The 19,832-nt window shown below is 40.6% G+C and overlaps 1 protein-coding gene across 1 annotated transcript in view; it reads left to right on the top strand.

Annotated features, from left to right (window-relative positions):
• Nucleotides 1–19,832, top strand: part of CAMK4 (calcium/calmodulin dependent protein kinase IV) — a 185,312-nt gene that overhangs the window by 124,428 nt on the left and 41,052 nt on the right. The window lies entirely within an intron of this gene.

The raw sequence follows: 19,832 nt of genomic DNA on the forward strand, positions 1-19,832 counted from the left end.
CAGCACTGATCGTTTTAGCCCTAAAAGTAATTTGAAATCACTGGCACTTGTATAGTCTCTCATTCATTTTTTTGCAGAGTGTGTCACAGTAATTTATTTGGAACCTTAAACAGAAGAGAATACATTACTTTTCCTCTCAACTTAAAAGGATAATAGATTGGGCGAACATGTTAGCTGGTGTAAAGAGCTTCAAGAATTTGAGTCAGAGACTTCCGCAGAATATTGCCGTGAAAATAGTTATGCTTCATTTGCAGTTGTTGCCTGAAGGTGACCCATCATAGTTTTTGCCACTATGCAGGAGCATTTATACAAACAAGGCTCATTGCAAGGAAGTGTGGACTACTGGGAAAGTGGATAGTGTAGGTTACAACATATCTAACCAAAAATCAATTTCCACTGCTCTTCAGATTGCATGTACATATACAGAATCACAGTAATACTGAGAGAGATCAGAATAAAGTTTGGTGCCAGTAGTTTGTGCAGTTCCTAATATAGCTTCTTTCTCTGTATTTTGTGTGGTTTTCAAATGTTTGAATTTTGGTTCAACTATTTCATGTTGTATCGCTTAGAGAAAGGTATAAGGATTTCTGAGATAAGAAGATGAAGGCTTCTAGTGGGTACATACAGTATTTCTGTACATTATCCATACTTCTCAGTCACTTGTAGCTCTTCCATCTGATTTCACACCAGATGTTCACCAAACCAGCAATCAGATGCTGGGAAAGTACTTGAGAAATTAATGTGTCAAATGTGTAGTCTGTATGCTAGCACTGATCACTTCCAGTGCAGAAGAGAGGGGACATGTTGGACAAGAAACAGCAGTCCAGCTGGGACACTTGGAGTGTTTCAGACAAATAGTAATATAGAGGCAATTTTACTTTGTGAAACTAAGATGTTAGCAAGGCCTAAGGAGAGAGAAATGCTAAAGATTTTGCCTTCTGCTGTGCCTGGCCTAACTTCAGAGTCAGCAGGAGATATTTTGGATTTTATCCAGTGGCACTGGTTGCCTGTAGCAGATGTTTGGGGTGAAGCAGCCAGGTAGCAGACAGACTGCAAAGATCTTGGACCAGACACAAGTGCTCAGAGGTGTGCAAATAGTGCAGATAGAACATGAATGACTTTGGGTGTTATTTCCAGACTGCCAGACTTTTCAAACAACAAACCACAGTTGATCGCATGTCAAAAAGAGAGGTCAGCCTGAATGGCTCTTTTGAAGGATGGTAGTGGTGAGGCAGGATCTGTACAGATCATCCATGGAGATGCAGTGTCAAAGGAGCTGTCCTCAGGATAGGACTGTTGGTGATGATTAACCTCTATGGAAAGTATCTAGAGGTGAGGAAAAGTTAATGCGGTTACAGCAGTAATGCAATTATTCAGAAGGAACAGGCCAACTTGAGCATATTTACCTGGGGTGGTAACACAATACCCTATTGTGAAAAACTCCTGTCAGTCATGGTTCGCTATTATTTGTAAGCCTGTTCACACTAAATAAGATGTGAGAACTGATGGTTCCTGCAGTAACCAGACATACTGCAAGACCATCATGTTCACTTCACGCTACTTTCTGAATGATCTGATGCTTACTAAGTCACTCTCATCCAAAGTAATCTAAATTAGGTATTGAAGTTTAATGCACAGCATAATGCCTTCATATAAACTTCCTGAAATTGGGTCAGATTATTATTTTATGACCAATTTTTTCTTCCAGCGGAAGTGCCCTAGTTACGATGGTTCTACATTATTTATCATTCTTTTGCGAAAACGATGATTAAGTTTTGCTGAAAGGTGTTTCAGAAGGTGTTTCAGCTCTTTATTTTAAAAGCCAGGAACCAGATGAAGATCTTCAGCTTCTATGAATTGTAATGGCTTGGTTGAGATCAATGGGACAGTGATGTACGAAAGCTGAAAAGCTCCTTTACATGAGCAGGCAATAATTTGGATTTTTATAGATCCTTGTACTAGGTCCCTAGCTACGATGGATTGTATTGACTTTTGCTCTTACAGCTGACACTGAACATCTACGCCAAAGCTGGAAAGCTGTGGAAGTGGCAGTTCCCAACTCGGGATCTTTGCAGCCCTTTTGAAATACTATGGTAGATTGGGGCTGTAAACTTGACAGAAAGGCGTTTGTGAGCAGAACAGGAGTTACTATTAGAAACCAGAAAATACTACTGCAGCAGAGTAGCCTTTCCAGAATAAAAGGAAATATATCCATAGATCATTCTTAAAACCAAATAATTGTACAGTCCCCTCAATAGACCATGCCAACAAATACCCTCCTGGCACCAGGTAGGCATTTTGACCTTTGCAGTTTTTAGAAATTGCTCTTAGTAAGAGAAGCATTCAGCCTTCCCTTTGCTGAACTCTCTTGAACTAGTCTACCTACATGTTCTATAAATCATTGTTAAGGGCTGTTACTGTAGCAATGGATCTGTCCTCACAGTAGATCATTGACATGAGGAGGTATTATGCCTTCATTTAGCAAAGGTTTTTTTGAGACACTTCTAAAGGGTCTAATCAAAAGTATAAAGTGGGATTTTAAAAGCACCTAAATATTTTTGTTCAATTCCTTTTGAAACTGTTAAAGCAAATGGACTAATGAATCCCATAAAGCTTCTAGGTGTATCTGTTTCTTGTAATATCTGAGTACCTGTAAGCCTCGCTCTAACTGGCTTACCAAGAATTAAGCAAGCAGTCAGAGTAGCACACAGAAAATGAATCTTAATCTTTCAGGTCACAAACCAGCATAAATATATTAGACATCTATCATCCCAAGAACAGAGAAAATAAGACAAACAGTATTGTTTTGAAGACCACCACATCTATTTTGCCCTTTTCCATGATTTTTCTTTCTGCTGGTTATATCTGATTCGGTGTTCCTGTTCCATGACTGTATTTGCCCTTAGTGAGAACAAATTACCTTTTTTTTTCTCTTCTGCACCTTCGCCTTTTCCATTATTCTTCCATTGTTCTTCAAGCTGGGAGATAGCTTCATTCATAAGATAAAAGGCTTGTACAAAACTAGGGCAAACCAGTGTTCATCTTTTCAGCTCTTTTGCTGCGCTGTTCAGAACAGGTAGGGAGTTTTCGTTGCTACCCAACATCTCAGAACAAGGTGAATTTCATTCCTGAGAGAGGGTGAATTTGAGGGCAGTGTCTCTTGGCACATCAGTGTCCTTTCTCTCCTTCTAAGAGGATTAGTTGTGTACAGTCTGGCTTTCCTGCATGCTTATTCTGGTAGCAGTTTTTCTCTTTTGTGTAATTAATGAGTTTCTGCACACAGATGTCCTGAGGCCAGATCTTCACTGCCTGACTTGCGGTATGAGATATTGATGTTATGGAATTCAAGTCATCCTTGAAATATTGGTCAGAAAAAGACGCACACCTTTTCTGTAAGAGATGTGTACTTTTTAGCTGGTCAAACTTAAGAAAGTTACACTGATTTTTTTTTTAATGTGTACTTTCAAAATCTTATATTTGTCACTAAAAATAAACGGTGTTCCTTCTTTTCTGCTCTGCATTAGTGTAAAAATTATAGGTTTCTGTTTGAGGGTTAAACTAGTCTTTTAATTATACTTGAAATTATTTTTAACAGTTTACTTTTTGTAATTAGGGTAGTTACTAGCATACCTTCTATATGTAGTTTTGAACTCATCCAGCAGTCTCTAAGTTAATTTCCATCACATTTTATAACAGGTTGTTTTCTTATGACTGGCCATTATCTTGTCTAGATAGGAACATTTTCCTGAAGCTATATGTGGGACCTCTCTATTTTCATTTCTGGTTTTTATTTCAATTTTCTACCACTTCAAGCTTCATTGTATTGCCGCACTTCTGTTAAGTTCCTTGTCAGCTTAAAATCACAGGGAGCACACTGAATTCTCAGCTGTGATTGCAAAGACTGACGGCACTTAGGCACTTGCAGGTTTGAGAGGGAAAATCTAGATGAAAGGTTTCTGTTCATTTTAGTGAACTTTGATCTGTCCAATAATGAGCTGTATGATAGTAGGTAAGAACCTACTGCTAATGTGCAGCTTGCAAGTATATTTTACAGACCCTGAGGAGCTGGTGTGTCTAACAGTTAGAGCTCAGACCAAATTAGGTGATCAGACTTTTAAAAACTGGCTGAGACCCAAGAGAATTGATCTCCTTTTATGACCTGGTAACCTGCCTGGTAGATGATGGAAAAGCTGTGGATGTCATTTACCTGGACTTTAGCAAAGCTTTTGACACCGTCTCCCACAATATTCTCCTTGGGAAGCTGGCAGCTCATGGCTTGGACGGGCATACTCTTCACTGCGTAAAAAATTGGTTGGGTGGCCGAGCCCAGAGAGCAGTGGTAAATGGAGTTAAGTCCAGTTGGTGACTGGTCACGAGCGGTGTTCCCCAGGGCTCTGTTTTGGGGCCAGTCTTGTTTAATATCTTTATCGATTATCTGGAGGAGGGGACTGAGTGCACCCTCAGTAAGTTTGCAGATGACACCAAGTTGGGTGGGAGTGCCGATCTGCTCGAGGGTAGGATGGCCCTGCAGAGGGACCTGGACAGGCTGGACTGATGGGCCAAGGCCAGCTGTATGAGGTTCAAAAAGTCTAAGTGCAGGGTCCTGCACTTGGGACACAACAACCCCATGCAACGCTACAGGCTTGGGGAAGAGTGGCTGGGAAGCTGCCTGGCCGAAAAGGACCTGAGGGTGTTGGTCAACAGCTGGCTGAACATGAGCCAGCAGTGTGCCCAGGTGGCCAAGAAGGCCAACAGCACCCTGGCTTGTATGAGGAATAGCGTGGCCAGCAGGAGCAGGGAGGTGATTGTCCCCCTGTACTGGGCACTGGTGAGGCCGCACCTGGAATACTGTGTCCAGTTTTGGGCCCCTCACTACAAGAAAGGCATTGAGGTGCTGGAGCGTGTCCAGGGAAGGGCAACAAGGCTGGTGGAGTCTGGAGCACAGGCCTTATGAGGAGCGGCTGAGGGAACTGGGATTGTTTAGCCTAGAGAAGAGGAGGCTGAGGGGAGACCTTATCGCTCTCTACAACTACCTGAAAGGAGGTTGTAGTGAGGTGGGTGTTGGTCTCTTCTCCCAAGTAGTTAGGGATAGGATGAGAGGAAATGGGCTCAAGCTGCGCCAGGGGAGGTTTAGGTTGGAAATTAGGAAAAATTTCTGTATGGAAAGGGTGGTCAAGCATTGGAAGAAGCTGCCCAGAGAGGTGGTGGAGTCCCCATCCCTGGAAGTGTTCAAAAAACGGGTAGGTGTGGCACTTTGGGACATGGTTTAGTCTAGTCTACCCTTGATTGGTTTAGTGTGGACTTGGTAGTGTAGGTTAATGGTTGGACTGGATGATCTTAAAGGTCTTTTCCAACCTAAATGATTCTATGATTCTATGATTCTAAAATATTTGGGGGTTTTAGCATTCAAAGAAAAGTGGACATTAGGTAAAGATTAAGAAAATGTTTCATTTTTTCTATACAATCATTGAGTTAGTGCTTGCTGGAGACAAGAGTTCACCAATGGATTTTAGTTTTAGCCAGCAGCTACAAGGTGAACTTAACCAAGGTATAAATGTCACAGAATTCTGAAACTTTGAACAAGGCGAATGTGTTATATAATCCATAAATATTTAGCCAGGCCAAAAAAGGCACACTGTTAAGAAGATTAAGTGTATTGAGACAAATAAGGAAGAAACCTGGAGCTCAGTTCTGTAGAAGATGAAGTTAAATTCCACAAAATAGAACGCAGGAATGCCTGGGTATTACAACACAGGATAAAGACCTGTGTAAAATAGTAACAAAATTTGGAAATACTGTACGTATGAGGAGGAATCATATGCATGGTTGTAGATACTGAAGAACACTAACTTCCTCTCTTTAGAAGATTTTGCAAAAGATTTCCTTTTTAATAGAGAAGGCATTTGCACCTTCAGATCTCTCCCCATTCCCTGATGAAGCCTGAGTGTTTTCCATTCTCCCTCTAGCAGTAGGGAGTGGTTTTCTGAGTCTGTTCCTGTCATAAGTGTTGTTTGGGGTACAGTTAGGAAACAGCAGTTGTTTTGATCTAAAGCTACCAAAACCCAGCAATCTCTGTTTTTCTGGTGGGCAAGGAAGGGGAAATGTAAAATTTTGTCAAATTTCCAGCATGTTTGCTCAAAAGTGGCATTTCAGTAACTTGCAGGTTTAGGCTAGATTCAGTGTGTTTGTTGAGTACGCAGTTATTAGTAAAAGTACCAATGCTTGATACTCTAAGTCAAGATGGAATTTGCTGTTCTGGCTGCAGTTCAGTGCTAAGGATTATGATGTCGTATCATGTTCTCTGACAGCATGGTCAGCTTTTGCCATTCTGCTTCTAACCCACCAACAGGAACAGGAAGAAAAGCAGAGAGATTGTTGGGTTTCAGATGTAACACTTGCACTCTGGCACACTCTTCATTTTGGGAAATTTGCATGGCAACATTTTGGAAGAAGAGGCAGATGAACACTGAGTTCAGAAGAGGCACAGCAACTATCTGCAGTTAAAAGCACCATTTGTATGTAATCGGGGAAATATGTAGTGAGGATGCTTGTATTTGTTCTCTTTGTTATAAAAAAAAAAAGGTTTGTCAATATTCAGGAGAAATTCTGTATTACTTTTCTGGTAATCTATGCAGGGGAAAACACAACTTAGAAAACCTAGATGCTGAATCAGTTTTCTTTCTTTGTGCTAATTCTTCAGCTATCTCCTGTCACTGAGGTGGCAGTGGAGCACTGTTAGCCTTAAGCTTGCCTGAGAGGTAAGGATTGCTCGCAGAAATTGAACTTGAACCTTCAGGGACATATGATACCCATGTCCCTGAGCTGTGAGTAGTTCACAGCAGTTAGTGCTGGTGGCCCAAGATGTTCATGAACTGACCTGTTCATTCTGATTTTTGTAGCAAAGCAGGTCTATGGGTGTTTGGTGCCTTTTTTAAATGGATGAAACACAAACACAAATTCCTTGTTATATGTTTTCCTTATAAGATTATCAGTTTTAATATCCTGGAAAACTGACTGTGTGGATATATTGTTTTGCCTGCCAGATTTCTCCCTATACATTTGTTGTTGGGTTTTGTTTGGTTTACACTTTGTCATATATGTGTTGAGCAGTTCTGCACTTCAGTCATGTCAAATGGGCTGCAGGTGGAGAACACACAAGATGTGGTTATGGAGTGCCTTATTGTCCATGAGGTCTTGATTGGGGCTGTAATGGACACCCTGACTCCTGACCAGTTTTGGTAATGTGGTTTTCATCTTTACCAGCTAGTTTGCTCTCAATTCAGCAACTGTGACAGGAAAACTCCTACTAACATAACTTTACCCAGCAGCAGTCTTTGCTCTCTGATGTCCTTCTGTCACCAAACCTTATTCACTGCTCTCCCTAGCTGTCTGTCTAGTCTCCAAAGACTGTGAAGGAAGAGGAGAAGAATAGGTACAAAAGTGTACGTGTTTATGGGCTTCTTCATAGCAGCTGTTAGTGTTAGCTGCTGGTATTTCAGATAAACCTCCTGTTCTCAGGAAGAGGACTGAGAGACAAAATTCTTCGAAATTCCCTGCACCACATGAAAAGGAGAAGAACATGTTCAAGTAGAGCTGTCCTCCTTTGGTGTCCTGTCACCTTGAAAAGTAAGGCAAAACCAAACCAAAACACAACACCCTTTTTACCCTTTGTCACTGGGCAATATTTTCTCTTGGCTTGTTGAGAAAGATAAAGAGGAAAACATGCTTTTCTGTGTGACCAGTCTTGTACTCAGCCTGGCTGGCAGGGAAGGCTTGCAGTAGCTGTAGTGTTGACACTGCTGTGTGCTCTTCATCCAAGAAGCAACAGTGATTTCATAACTGTTGGCTCCTGTTATGTCTTACTCAAGATAAACACTAGGGGAGCGGTTTTTGAACTAACATTCAAAGTTAGGACTTATGTTTGCTTTACAGTGTTCAGTAGTGAAGTGGTGAAGAAAATGGTGGCTTTTAATCTTGGGAGTTCACGAGTGCTGTGTAAACACCCATGTGCATTCAGACTTGAGCTGTTTTCCATTTTGTGGTAGGGATGTAACTTGTGAAGAAAAAGGAGCAAATGAGTCCAGCAATCCATAATAGGTCCCATCATGTGTTTTCAGAAATGTCTTCTGAGGGGTAATCCATTAGCCTTCTGTGGTCTTGTTTTGGAAATCTGCACGGGGACACATGAAGAGTTTTCTGTGTAACTTTCTGTATTTTTATTAGTATTAGGTCCTTCTTGTGAGCTAATGCAACTACATAGGACCCAGTGGGTCAGTGCGTTTAATGGAACCCTACGTTTAAAAATTCCCATATGGTATTCGTTCATTTCAAGGTTTTCAGGGGCAAATGAGTTTATATTAAAGATAACTGTAGAAAACTATCATAAAATTCAAATTACTGCATATTCAAGTTTTGCTGTGTTTCTCAAAAACCTTTTTAAAAAGGCTAACTTTTTATTAATGTTAAGAAAGGTCAATTTTTAGAAAACATTAAGAAGATATTAACATGACTGGGCAGATGCAGAGTTTGTTGCTGTTAGCTAACTGTAATTCATTTTACTCAAGTGTGAAAGTGACATGGACTGGAGAATTACAAAAACAAATTCTGGAATATTCCCACAGTACCGAACTGGTCAATAGGAACTGAGGATAACAGAACCATCCCTATAAAGAGATTTAGCAAGATCTCTAGTACCAGTTAAAAATTCTGGTCATTTCAGAAATGTGGCCTGAAGAAAGAAGGTATCCAATATTTTCCAATTCCCGTCCTTTTATTGATATCTTTTACTGGTACTTTGTGCTTTATTTACAGAATCATAGAATCATAGAATCATTTAGGTTGGAAAAGACCTTTGAGATCATCAAGTCCAACCATTAACCTAACACTACCAAGTCCACCACTAAACCAATTAAGGGTAGAGTAGCATTTTCATGTTTCCTGGCTTGGTGGCTGGATTATTTATAATGAAAGTAAAAACTAGGAACCATTAAGATTGGAAAGGACCTCTAAGATCACCAGTCCAACCATCAACCCAACACCACCATGCCTACTAAACCATGTCCCAAAGTGCGACATCTACCCATTTTTTGAACACCTCCAGGGATGGGGACTCCACCACCTTTCTGGGCAGCCTGTTCCAATGCTTGACTACCCTTTCCATGAAGAAATATTTCCTAATATCCAATCTAAATCTCCCCTGGCACAGCTTGAGCCCTCTTGTCCTACCGCTAACTACTTGGGAGAAGAGACCAACACCCACCTCACTACAGCCTCCTTTCAGGTAGTTGTAGAGAGTGATAAGGTCTCCCCTCAGGCATCTCTTCTCCAGACTAAACAACCCCAGTTCCGTCAGCCGCTCCCCATCAGACTTGTTCTCCAGACCCTTCACCAGCTTCATTGCCCTGTTTACAGGAAAAAAGAGTCCCCTTCTTAGTATTCAGTCATTAACACAGAAATACAGGAGAGTACTGAATTTTTAATTGTAAGAATTATGTTAGATGCCAAATATTTTGAAGCTGTTTAGCTCAAGAGTTGAAGATCTACCACCTGAACATTAACTGCAGCAGTGTTTGTGCAGTCATTCATCATGTTTCATTATTTCCTGTAGGTAATACCTTCAGCTATGATCACTCCTAGCAGCATACTTAAAGAACTGGGGTTTTGTAAAATATTGTCTTTGTTTAAAAATTTCTAATGTCAAAAATTTCATGTTAAGGACATCTGCCTGGCTTGTGGCAGTAGGCCTTGCACAAGTTGTGCATATGAAGCTCTGCAGAGTTTTGCAGAGATCAGATATATGCTTTTATCTATTTCCAGTTAAATGCCTAGCTGGAATTATGTTTAAGTGGATAAGAGATTTGCATATGTACATGATATGCAAGCATGCCATACATAAATCTAAGAGCAATTTGAAAATTACACTGAGAACATCTGCTTTTTATTCAAATAAATTTACTAAAATAGATGTAAAGCTCTAATTACAAATTGGTTTGTCATTTATTAAAGCATTGAAATTATTACTATTCTTTGATATTTTATTTTGCTTAATTGAAAAATAGTTTGTTTTCTGAAAATAAAAATTAATACAGAGCTTGTTTTTTGTACATTGTACATCTCTCTGACCTAGGAAACAATGATAACCTTCACTTCACCCAAGCAGTTTCCCTATACTCAAGAACATAACTGCATAGTTGCAGAGTTATATTCTCTTGGCAAAGTACATGAAAATTGATGTCATGCATGTTATTTTGTGAGTCCTGATTATTCTAAAGGCTGTTGGAGGCAGAGGGGAAGGAGTGCAGGCAGGTTCCATCCACATCAGCCCCGCTGGCCAGTTTTGCAGCCCATGCATCTGTCCCTGCTTCTGATCAAGGCTGTGCCCAAAAGTGGTTTGTCCAGTGGGCTGCCTGCCTTTTCTGTCACATGTAACATGCCAAATTTCCTCTCTCCCCTGCATCCACACATATCATCATACGATATGTTTCCAACTATCTCAGTTAAAAAAACAACACAACGGAATGGCTTTCTTTTGTATTGCATCTTTTTTAGCTTCAAAGCATCTTACCTAGTACACAAGTCACTTTTAACTTGTATATGGTTGACTGTAGATCAAACAGATGTCCTGAAGAATATAGTCTAATATGTAGGCCCCCATAATGGCAGTTTTATCCACTTCTACTAAGCTAATTTTGTGGCTGTGACAAAATTATATATACTTATTATATTATACTCAACATGACAGTAGTCATAATGATTTCTATGTATACAACAGTTGTACCTCATGAGTTACAAAGAAATACCTGGCCTGAAGATGGATATGTAAATGAAGTGACTTTCAGAAAGTCTCAAAGCAATGTTTCTTTGTTATGCAAATTAAGACAAGGAGTGTCACAGCAGATACGCTGGTTGTACTAACTGATTTAATAAAGTTTGGATAATTGACAGGTATTCTGAATTCCCTGTGAAGTCTTGTCCTGAAGGAAGGTATGAGACAGTGACTAAACAGGATCCTATTATAAGGATAGCTTACTGCAAAGGGTTTTACAGTGCACTTGAAGTCACAGTAAGGGAAGAGAACAGATACAATTTTACTACTTATAAACATTTATACTTATAAAATTGTATTTGTGTAGGCAAATCACAGCATGAGAAAAAATACCGAGATTAGTCTCCGTAATGAGAAGTGTATACTGTCTGATGTGATCTTGCTTGTAGCCTCTTGAAATAGCATAAACACCCACTTTAATAGTCTTTGTAGTAGACTGCAGAATAAAGAGGTTCTAACAATATTTCTAAAAAGGACTTCCATAAAAAAACTTGCCGTGTACGCATAATAAACCCTATATATCAAGGCAGGTGCCAGACAGAGAGGAGGAATGAAATAAGCGGAGAGTCTTTTTGTTTGCTTGCATATACCTTCTTATAATCTCAGTGAAGTCAGACAGGACCAATGGTTGTATTGATATGAAGCTGTGTTTTGCAGGGCAGTTACATACATTCTTCCCTTGAATCTGAACTGCAAGTATTGCCATGGACGTGGCATACAACTTAATGACTTGTAGGGAGAAGTAACAGTATCCATCCTAAAGCATTGTTGTTAGGGGTTTTTTTTAATTAAAAAATAATTGCCATGTGATGTATTCCAGGCACAAAGTGTTTACTTCTTCAAAATTTGTTTGTGAGTCTTGAAGGCGAATACTCTCAGAGAGGGATGATTTAACACACCACATATAGAGATGACTCCATGGAAGCCGGGAAATCGTCTCGGCCTTTCCATCTATTTGGTGACAACATTTTAACAAGGGCTTCGTCAGTGTCCTGGAGAGACCTTTCTAGCACATTGCTGTCAAGAACAAATAAGCAAGTAGGTAAACTGTCAAGTTATGTAGGGAACCTATTGAAGTGCTGTCACTGCCTGGGAGAGGAATGCGTTTGTGTCCTAAATGTGTTGTTTCTGAAGCAATGTTAAGTAATGGTTTCATACATACAATAATCTGTTTAGTGGGTGAGGGCATTTTGAATGAGTAGCTTCATCATTTTGCTAGCTTACATTCATTTGTTTTTCTTGTTTGTTGCAAACAGTTTTAAAACTAACTTCTCTTGTAAATGATGTATTTAAATTGTTGGAAGGGAAATAGACTGGGTTTTATTATCACAGCAGCCTGATTTATCAGTACCTTCATTCAGAATTATTTTGTCAAAAACACTTTTGGAGACCTGTTTTAAGCTGAGTGCAAAGCTCTTTTTGCAGCACACGGAGAAAAGATTTACAGTCAAAAGAGTCTGGCAATGCTGCCATCAGCAATAAGGAAATGAGGGTATTGTATTTGCTATTATCTCTAATAGAGGAAATGGAACAAGCACTAATGATCATGCTGCAGATCTACTGTATTACAGTTAATGTCCAGTGCAGCAAAAAGTCAGTGTCATATTTGCTAAGTTGTTATCATAGAATCATAGAATCCTTTGGGTTGGAAGGGACCTTGAGAGATCATCGAGCCCAACCCCCCTGCAGTGAGCAGGGATTGAACCTGTGAACTTGGCATTATTAGCACTGTGTTCTAACCAACTGAGCTAACCCAGCTGGTCATCTTAAATCATGCTTTCATCTAAGTAAGCTGTCTTTCTCTCATTTTGGAAACAAGTTGCTACAGTATTAATTTTGAAAAATATTTGAAAATAGCAATGAAAGTGATTAATTAGCTCTTGTTTTAACTCACAGCACAACACAAAGTGCCAAATTCTGCTGGTTTTGAGCCAATGACTGCAGTTGATTCTTGTTCCAACAGACTGACATTTACAGGGAAGTTGTTGTCTAAGAACTGATTAAGGATTTGAGGATTTGACCTCTTCCCAATTCGTCTCAGGCAGATGGGTGGTTTGCCTGTACCTTCATTTATAAGATGGGTTGTTGAAAACTTTGTGTGAGGAGAGTGCTGACTCAGTCCGAAGGCTGGGCCTATCTGCCTGATTAACTCATGTTTGGGGCATCATTTGGCAATGACCTGATCATCCCCTTTAGTGGGTTCCCATCGGGAATGGAGGTTCTCCAAGAGGAGAATGGCCTGGCACAGGAAACAAGCTCTGTGCCAACTCTGGGCATGAGTCTCAGTCTTGTCTTTAGAAAGCCACCCATTTCTTTTCTGTATGTTACCAAGCACACTGTTAACAATTAATAAAGCACAAGTAAAGGAAGAAGACTGCCTTTATCTCAGACTTTAGGCTGCTAATACTGTTTTTTATTATAATTTTTATTGCATGTATTGTGCAGACTGTCATGCAGGGACATGGCAACCAAATATCTCTCCCTATGGAACATAAATAGTGTGCAGTCTGTATCTACAAAATATACATGTCACTGAAGGAGTCTGGCAGGGCTCTGAAGTCTTCTGAGCTGGAGAAGCTCCTAAAGTATCCTGAGAGCCTTGCATACTGTGTAGAAACAGTAAAAAACTAGCAATTGGATGCTACAGAAAGAGTCAAGAAGAATTCATGACGGATCCCAATGGAGACTGAGGAGGTCTTGCCTCAGAAATTGCCCTTGGGGAAATACCAAAGTAGAAAACTACCCAGCTGTGCATGAATAGATAGAGGAGAAACGCTAACTGGCACTGCAGGAGTGTCACCAGTAACTACTGCTCTTCATGCAAACCGTGCAACCTTGATAAAGTGATAGCTGTGTGGGCAGATATTACATTGCTTATTTCTCTAAGGGCTAAACGGCGTCTAGTTAAATGTTACATTAAATTCCCTAAAACTTCTCTAAGGTCTGAGGAAACACATAGTGGTTTAATGACTTTTAGGGAATTCAGTGTAGGGAGAAGGGCCTGAATATATCTGTGTACAAGAACCCTCCCCCCTCTCCCCGCGCAGACACCAGCCAGAGGACAGGAGCAGCCCTGGTGCGGGCAGTATGCTACCAGGCAGAAAATTCCTTCCCCAAGGAACTGGCACAGAGTAGCACCTTTGCAGAAGTCACTACTTGCATCCCCAAAAAGATTTGCTGAAGCCTAAGGAGGCCTCTTTCTTCAGCTCTCCCCATCCACAGGGCTGTGTTTTTCTGTCTCCCAAGCCTGCCATGCCTGCAGATGTAAGTGAGGACAGGCTTGTCTCTCTGTGTCTTTCTGTTCCTGCCTCAGTAATCATGGTAAGGATAAAAATACATTGATTGTTCAGAAGTAAATTGCAAATGAACCTGTGAAATGAAAGACATTTGCAAAAAAATTGCTCAATAGTACTGTTATAGCCTTGTGCAATTTTTAGTCTCCAATTTCATAGTACTGGACTGACTAGATGAGTGGGCTCTCAGAAAAATGGCTATATACAAAATTACATTTTTTCATTAGGTAATATGGAAACTTACCAGAATCTCCGACCCTGTGGTTTGAAGACATGCTAAGAGAATTTCTGCCATCTTTGGGGCAGATTCCTTGCATGCCAAGGGGGTGGCATGAACTAAGATTGACTGACTTTAATCACTCTCAAAGAGGCTGTGTAATAATTTATAAGTCGTTGTTTCAGATAACTGGCTCCATTTCTGTGGCCCTGACAGAATGAGTGAAACAAGATTCCTTACTTATTCCCTTGAGATTCCTTATTGATCCCCTGAAATGCCAGCAGCTGTGGATATTTTGGAATTTGTAATGAGTCTGGCTTTCTCCATTTTCACTTACTCTTTCCTGGTACTTTTTGTGTCTCTGTGTGACCAGTTTTACATGATGTTCTCATACTAGTTTGCTGGCTTGTGCAAGTTGCTTTCTGAACTCTTTTACCTCCATTTTTAATGTTTCTCAATAACTATCAGCAAAACCAGGGAGTGTCTTTGCTTTAAATTACACACACCCCTTCTCTTCATTTGAGGTTTTCATATACTCCTGTGTCTGAAGATCCAAACTCTAGCAGAGGTGAATAATGGAGCTGATGTTTTCAGGAGTCAATGCCACTTCACGCTTATTACTCCAGTAGATTTGGAGTGCATGGTGGTCCATGTTACTTCATGAGCTAGAAATAATGAGAGAGGATATATGTAAGAACCAGGGTGTCTCCTTGATTCAGGTAATGGGTAATCAGAGGCTTTTTCAGGAGCATAGACCTTCCAGATTTATTATATGGTGCCTGAATGTAGTGCACAGCCAATGGTAGATCAATTTCTGGGCATTGAGAAATTTGATTGTTTGGTGAATAGTGCTGGATGTGGGAGTTTTGGTGGACTTTCTGACACAAGTTCTTGTACGATAGTAAAGATGGGCAGCAGCTGGAGTGTAAACAAACAGTATATTTAATTATTAGAATGTGCTTTTCCAAATACCCTGCTCAACTGAGTCCATCTGATAAGCAGCAGTAGCAGAAAATCCGTATGCTGTCAGTTAGGAAGTAAACATACACATCTGTTATTGCTTGGGTTTTAAAATTACTTTGTTGTACCATTGTGGTTTCCCATCTGTAAAGTATTATCACACTTCAATGATAATACTTTACATATAAAGTATTATCATACTTTATGGTCATAAAATACAGTAATTCTGGATTTTAGTTTAGTGTGCAAGATTTAGCAATTGTAGAGCTAGGTACCATAAATTATCAGAGCTGCAAGTCAGTCCTTTTTCTTGCATCTGGCTGTGCCTGCTTCAGTGATGTTCTCGTATCTTTCTATGTGATACATTGATACATGTTCTTATGTTGCTATAAAGAACTTTGAAAGGCATGCGATAAAAAACTCTCAGTTCCTTAAAATTATGTTCTTTATTTAAAAATCAAGATTTAATCTAAAACTCCATTATGATGTGGTAAGATGTATTTTGGAACATTGTTGCTAACAAAAAATTCAGCATTGTTTTCTGTGCAGATACCACACCCTGGAATAAGTTTGCACGTCTGACTCTTTGGAAGGATGAATAATTGAGCAAACTCACAAACTAGAAACTTAGCAGCTCCACATCTCTCATAAATAAGAGTTCTCTCTTCCTGCAAGTGCACTTCATTGAGGTGTCTTTAATTTGAGTACTGCATGAGCACTCAGATGTATACTAAAGGTGCACCTTGTCTTGTGGTCTTTCCCTTGGCGACAGGATAAAAAAGATGTTTTCTCTTCCTGGCTGCTTAATTTTTTCAACCTAAGGAGAGAGGTGGTTGGTAAAGTCTCAAGGGTGTTAGTTTCCTGTAAAATGTAGTTGAAATTAGTCAACAAGGTGAAAATTATTAGTGGGAGGGTACAGACAGACTCCTTACATCTCCTTCCTCAAAAAAGAAAGGCTAGAAGACATAAATAGGATGCTGCTAATGTCCCGAAGAGCAGATCTGTGGCAATAGGGTTTCCGTCCCCTACTGTCTTTATCTCACTCCTTGTTTTTGCTTCTGAGATCCTCCCTCTGACTTCATTTCTCACTGCAAATCTGAAGTCAGGAGGATCAACAAGCAGACTGGTTGATCAACAGCCAGTGCTGGTTCACTGCTGCAGGCAGGCAAAGCACCGCAGCTCCCTGCCTGATGTGAGCGGACCGTCGCTTGGTGGCGAGCCACCGACATCGCCTTGGAGAGGTGCTTCCACCATTCGGCCACTGCTTCTGCCTCGGGTTTGCAAGGGTGCCGCCACCACCGTGCAGCAGCAGAGGGAGGTTCCTGTCCTTCCCCTGCCGGTGCGGATGCTGGTGCAGGTGTGCATGGCTGGACTCTGACAGCATCTTTGCCTTCTCTGCAGGGATTGTCCTGTGCTGGGTCATCACAAGTGTTATCAGCGGAGGTGTTCAAGCTGCCACTTTCCTAAGCTAAATTTCAAAGTAGGGGTCGGCAAAGGATGCCTTGTTTAGCCAGAATACAGACCTGCTTCCTTTTCAGACTTGCTGCCTTTTCTCCATGTCTGCTAATGCTCTGGAGGAAGCAGCAGACTGAAGCAGGTATGTGTCTGAGCAGATCCTTGAGTGGCTGTTTCAGGAACGCATGGGAGATATTTGTAATTGTGTTTTAGTGATATGAAGAAATGTTTAAATAACATAATAAAGGTACTTTCCAAACTATCAGGTAAGGTAAGCAGAAGAGTCATATAGTTGGGCTGACATTGCTACAAGAGCATTTGTTGACAAATAGCTATTGAAATAGCCAGGAAAGCATGTCTCTTTTGGGGGTCTTTTTAAGATCTATTGCAGGTAACCCAGTAACCTCTGCTCCTAGTGTCCCCACCACCACACAGATGTGCAAGACATACCCCCCGGCCTGTGCGGCTCCCCATGCTCCAGCCTGCTGCCAGCATCCACACCAAACAAATGCCAGAGCCAGCTGGATTTACATAGGTTTAGATCTGTAACTCAGATAATTCTACCTTCCCCAGATAGCCTTTAACCTATGAAAGCAAAGATTCATGAAATACTACCACCCTTCAGGTCTGATGTACTCGATATGATGTAGTTAAACTGTTACACAGAATGGGCATGTGGCTTTTTAAAAGTAAATTATTGATCTCTAACTATGTTATCTTTTACTCACTGTTCTTCCTGGACTTTTTTTTCTGTTGTGACCTTTTCTTTTTATTGTTTCTTAGTATTTTTTTTTTCCATGTGAAGTACAGACCAATGTATCTAAATAGTGAAAAATCATGGACTGGTTCATACCTTTCTGTCAGTTTTCAATTTGATTGATATGTTTAAAATCATCAAGTTGATGTGTTTGATCTAGGCAAGGAAAATTCAATTCTTTAATATGGTAGGGCACAACTGAGCAAAAGAGAAGTAATATGCCAGGTTGTTGTTTTCAAACACTAACGATCTTCCTCAGAGAGTCGGGGTTTGTTTCAGAGCTGTGTCTAATACGTTGCATGCTTGGCAAGGGTCTTGGGCTGAAATCCTTTCATGCAGCTTTGGAAGGGTAAAAAGAAATTACACCAGCCAAATAAGGTAGCTCTTTATGCTTCCCCACTGGCCCTCCCATCAGTGATCACAGGAACAAAAGCCTTCTTCATAGCCCATCCCCAAAGATCAGGTAAAATCATCCCTGACACAGCCCCTTCCAAAAGTCTCATCTGCAGCCAGAGGTGATGAAAAGAGCCTGGCAGTCCTTCAAATGTGAGACCCTTAAGACCCCAGAACGCCCACAAAAGCCTATTCATGAAAAATGGTGTGAAAAGCACTGCATACATGGGATTGTGCCCTTGCCAGCAAGGACTGCAGACATGTTTGTCACTGGCCTTCTTGACTGTGTTTCTTGCTCTCATGCTGTAGCTTGATGCTGTTAACATCGCAGCACTCAGGGGGCTTGACCAGTGTTTTCTGATTAGAAAAAGTAGTTTGTATTTTATCATTATTCTGAGCTCTGAATTGCACAGGGGGAAGGAGGTAATCTGTTGGGGCAGGGAGATATAATCCTTCGCTGGTGTACTTGGGGGTATCAGAGACCATTTGACCTTCTCGATCATTCCTCCTGTGATGCTGGGGAGGGGACAGCCGCATTCTTGCTGTTGCCAGCAGAGAACTGCAAAGAAGCATGCATCTGAAATTTTGGGAGATCAAAGACCCCAGCCCTGAGCCCCTCTCTGGATGCAATGTTTTCTACTGAAACAAAATTGAATCTAGCTTTATGCCTGTTGTCCTTCTCTTCCACTGCAGGTGTAGGCCCTTAGAGCTATTTAGATTTGCAGTGGGAGTAACCACATGAGATTTGAGAATAAGCTGTAGCACTTTACATACTGTAATTTTCTTCAGCAGCTAACCATTTTGATTTCCTCTTAATTTTATACCTAAATGTGTAAAAGTTACTTGAAAGTAACAAAGAAGTATAGAGGAGTGAAATATTCAAGCAAGATTTGCGCTTTTGAGAAGCTGTTAAGTTACTCTTCTTTCTGTGAGGTTTGGCAATGCACGCAATTGTACTTAACATTTCATGATAATTAGATTCAGGGACTACTGTTTCTGTAATGACACAGACATATGGGACCTTATAGTTAGAATGACTGGCTGATTTTCACGGTGTGGTTTCACTAGATAATGATTTACTAATGCACAGTGACTAGAGGATAATGTGCGATGAGACAGCTTTGAAATCCTTGATGCTTTTCTTCCTACTTGTCCCAGGAAAATACCACACATCATTTGCCACTTATGGGGAAGTTAACATTTTTCAAAGTGAAAGATATTATGACTTTCGTTACTGATTTGCATGGGTTTTGTCCAGTGCCAGCAGGTTCAATCCCTTGTTGCCTTCTAGCCCTAGTCATGTTTGCTTTGAATCGAGAGCTGGTATCCCTGTTGCAGTGGGCAGAAAAAAGCTCCAGTAAGTTAAGTGTTACACACACTGAAACTCTCCTCTCTACCCTTGGCTATTTTTCGGCCACAAGAAAAGGCTCTGGTTTTCCATAGTTACTACCAAGGATCATTTAGATATCAAGTTCAAATCACAGAAGCTTTAAAGAGCCTGTTTCTTTAAAGAAAGTGGTAAATACAATAGACATTGTATTTAGGGAAAAAGGAGTTTCTGAGCACCACTGCACTTCGATGCGGGAGTGTCATTGACTGTACAGCCATGGCCTGAGCAAGGTGAAGATTTTTTCAGGGCACCCTAGAAGTATTTTCTGCTACTGGGACCTTTCATTGGGGCAGACAGCTTTGATGATCACTTGATGGGCAGAGTTCATCTTACATGTAATGTAGTCAAGGTATTTAAAGATAGCTGTTGCAGTATATTTGTGAATGAATGTACTTTGACCACGTGGAAAGGCACTTTGAGCTTGGCTTGGTCACTCTTCCTTGTGCTCTAGCATAGGTCGTCTTTTGTTGCATTTTCCCTGCATTTTGTGTTTTCTTTTTTCTAGGCAGGGGAACACTGCTAACAAACAACACCCCAGTGTT

The sequence above is a fragment of the Pelecanus crispus genome, chromosome Z (assembly GCF_030463565.1).
Source record: "Pelecanus crispus isolate bPelCri1 chromosome Z, bPelCri1.pri, whole genome shotgun sequence".
Classification (NCBI taxonomy): Eukaryota; Metazoa; Chordata; class Aves; order Pelecaniformes; family Pelecanidae; genus Pelecanus; species Pelecanus crispus.